Source organism: Triticum dicoccoides, chromosome 4B (assembly GCF_002162155.2).
Source record: "Triticum dicoccoides isolate Atlit2015 ecotype Zavitan chromosome 4B, WEW_v2.0, whole genome shotgun sequence".
NCBI lineage: Eukaryota > Viridiplantae > Streptophyta > Magnoliopsida > Poales > Poaceae > Triticum > Triticum dicoccoides.
Window position 1 is genome coordinate 167,324,652 of NC_041387.1, and position 3,959 is coordinate 167,328,610.

A 3,959-nucleotide genomic window follows, 5' to 3' on the forward strand; every position below is an offset into this window, starting at 1 on the left:
CTCCACCTCGCTGGACTGCCTCCTCCACGTTGCCGTCGTCTCCACCTCCTTCCCGCGCCCCGTTGCCCCGGACCCTACGACCCCCTGTGAGCCGCCACCCCCTCCTTCCTCTCCCTACTCGCTGTACGGCGCCGCCCCCGGCCGCGTCGGCTGCGCCCGCGCCCCGCGCATGGCCATGCTCGTGCTGCTCCCCGCCTCCCCACACTGACCGCGCCCCAGGCGCGCCCTCGACACCAGCCTCCCGCAACTCTCTCCAGCACAGACCCCATTCGCGCGACCGCGCCCTCGCGCCGTCCAGCCGCGCCCTGCTCCCTCCCTCGGCGCGTCGTGCGCTCGTCGCTGACGCTCCTCTGTCAGCGTCCGTGCGATGCCAAGCCATGGCTTCTTGTGCCACTGCCGGCGGGCCCTACCCTGTTTTATTAGTAACAATCATGTTTAGTGCAATCACTAACTAGCCACTGACCCGTGAGGTCCGTTTCACTAATTAGTCCAACTAGACAACTAAAATAACCTTTTAAATAATGTGTCCATGACATGTAGGTCCCAGCTGTAAATAACCCTTCATTTAAAATGTGACACTGACTTGTGGCCCTCGTGTCCTAATCAACCTAAACAAAATAAACCTAAGTAACTCTAGTCTATGATATGTGGCCCCACATGTCTGTTGGACCAGTCAACTAGGACTGTTGACTGTGGACTCAACAGCCAGCAGGTCCCACCTGTCATACACGTGCACACACTGCTGGGTACACTTCGTGTACCCATAGCAGTTCCTGTATTTAATAATTTCGAATTAATAAAAAATTCAGAATATTATTAAAACTTTGAAAAATCATATATAATAAATCCTAGCTCGGATGAAAATACTTTATACATGAAAGTTGCTCAGAACGACGAGACGAATCCGGATACGCAGTCCGTTCGTCCGCCACACATCCCTAACCTATCGAACCCGCAACTTTCCCCCTCCGGCTCCTCTGCCCGAAAACACGAAACACCGGGAATACTTTCCCGGGGTTTTTCCCCCCTTCACCGGTATCACCTACTACCGCGTTAGGGCACACCGAACACCGCGTATTGCCTTGATATATTTTGTGGTGCTTTGTTTGCTCTGTATTCATTATTTCTTCCCCCTCTTCTCTCCGGTAGACTACGAGACCGACGCTGCTGTTGACCAGTTCGACTACGGAGTTGACGACCCCTCCTTCTTGCCAGAGCAACCAGGCAAGCCCCCCCTTTGATCACCAGATATCGCCTACTCTTCTCTATACTGCTTGCATTAGAGTAGTGTAGCATGTTACTGCTTTCCGTTAATCCTATTCTGATGCATAGCCTGTCATTGCTGCTACAGTCATTGATACCTTACCCGCAATCCTAAATGCTTAGTATAGGATGCTAGTGTTCCATCAGTGGCCCTACACTCTTGTCCGTTTGCCATGCTATACTACTGGGCTGTGATCACTTCGGGAGGTGATCACGGGCATATACTATATACTTTACACTGTTACATTACCTGTGATACTGTTCGGAGTTGGGGGCTGAAGGGGCAGGTGGCTCCATCCCTGTAGAGGTGGGCCTGGGTTCCCGACGGCCCCCGACTGTTACTTGGTGGCGGAGCGACAGGGCAGGTTGAGACCACCTAGGAGACAGGTGGGCCTGGCCCTGTTCGGCGTTCGCGGATACTTAACACGCTTAACGAGATCTTGGTATTTGATCTGAGTTGGCTACGAGCCTATACGCACTAACCATCTATGCGGGAGTAGTTATGGGTATCCCGACGTCGTGGTATCAGCCGAAGCACTTCAGACGTCAGCGACGGAGCGGCGCGCGCCGAATTGGACTGGAACGCCACTAGGCTAGGTCTGCTTTCGGCCGCCCTCGCAACGTGCAGGTGTGCTATGGGCGATGGGCCCAGACCCCTGTGCGCTTAGGTTTAGACCGGCGTGCTGGCCTCTCTGTTTTGCCTAGGTGGGGCTGCGACGTGTTGATCTTCCGCGGCCGGACATGACCCAGGAAAGTGTGTCCGGCCAAATGGGATCGAGCGTGTTGGGCTATGTGGTGCACCCCTGCAGGGAAGTTAATCTATTCGAATAGCCGTGATCTTCGGTAACAGGACGACTTGGAGTTGTACCTTGACCTTATGACAACTAGAACCGGATACTTAATAAAACACACCCTTCCAAGTGCCAGATACAACCGGTGGTCGCTCTCCCTCAGGGATATGAGGAGGGGATCGCCAGGTAGGATTATGCTATGAGATGCTACTTGGAGATGCTACTTGGAGGACTTCAATCTACTCTCTTCTACTTGATGCAAGACGGTGACTGCGAGAAGCGTAGTCTTCGACAGGATTAGTTATCCCCCTCTTATTCTGGCATTCTGCAGTTCAGTCCACTGATATGGCCTCCTTACACATATACCCATGCATTTGTAGTGTAGTTTCTTGCTTGCGAGTACTTTGGATGAGTACTCACGGTTGCTTTCTCCCCCCTTTTCCCCCTTTCCTTTCTTTCTGGTTGTCGCAACCAGATGCTGGAGTCCAGGAGCCAGACGCCACCGTCGACGACGACCCCTACTACACTGGAGGTGCCTACTACTATGTGCTGCCCGCTGATGACGACCGGGAGTAGTTTAGGAGGATCCCAGGCAGGAGGCCTGCGCCTCTTTCGATCTGTATCCCAGTTTGTGCTAGCCTTCTTAAGGCAAACTTGTTTAACTTATGTCTGTATTCAGATATTGTTGCTTCCGCTGACTCGTCTATGATCGAGCACTTGTATTCGAGCCCTCGAGGCCCCTGGCTTGTATTATGATGCTTGTATGACTTATTTTATTTGTAGAGTTGTGTTGTGATATCTTCCCGTGAGTCCCTGATCTTGATCGTACACATTTGCGTGCATGATTAGTGTATGATTGAATCGGGGGCGTCACAAGTTGGTATCAGAGCCGACTGCCTGTAGGAATCCCCTTTCCAACTCCTTGGCCGAAGTCGAGTCTAGTCGTTGAAAAACTTTTACTAACATGGCTGTGTGGCCCATGGGCCCACGTCGCCATCGGGAGGTATTAGGATCTTTTATTCCTCGACCTTTACTCTGGGATTCTGAACCCTCTTCTATTCGGGTTAAACGATTTTTACTAAAAACTAACTTTAGGTTCTCGAAAATACTTTCTCCCGGAGAGCCCCTTCAGTCCGGTTGATCACCGACTGCACCAGAAGATTTCGGAGATACTCTTTGATATTCTCTCGAGACTTTGTGCCCATCACTTTTGCTATTCCCGACCACCGTTAAATCCGTATGGAAAACTACTTACACTTGCCATTCATACGATCATCCCCCATTGATCTGTTATTACAAGATACCCCGAAGTTTTCTCTATTGTTCCGAGAATACTTTGTGCCTACTGCCTAGCAGTTCTTTGCCACATGAATACCCCTTCAAATAATTTCTCGTACTTATCGAGTATCCACTCATCCCCAGTTGTTCATGAGTTTCACAAAAGTCTTCAAAATACTATTCGATCTTCCGAAAATCCTCTGGAGCCTTTGGCTCTTGAAATTCTTGCTTGCTCGCATTATGGTTAATCCCATAAGTCTCGTAGTCTTAATGACATTCCTTGTCATTATCATTTTGAGTCTGTTGACTCAATATGTTTGCGAATGCACGCAAGCATCATTGATCCTGATAAATTACTTCTCCGGCTAAGCTGCCATTCTTTTAACTGGAATTGGTTCTCGACCAATCCAATTGTCATTGATTGTACCCTAAGGCTATTCAACTTATCCATCCTTGATCAGAGCGTTGCTCCTGATCCCTTGAATTAAAAATCATAATTCCTTTGCTATTTAAACGTTGAATTATTCAGATGTCCTATAAACCAATGCATTTGCATTCCTTCTTCCTCTGATTGGGTATCGATACTCACATCAGCTCCATTGTGGATCGCCATATCCACTGTTGGAT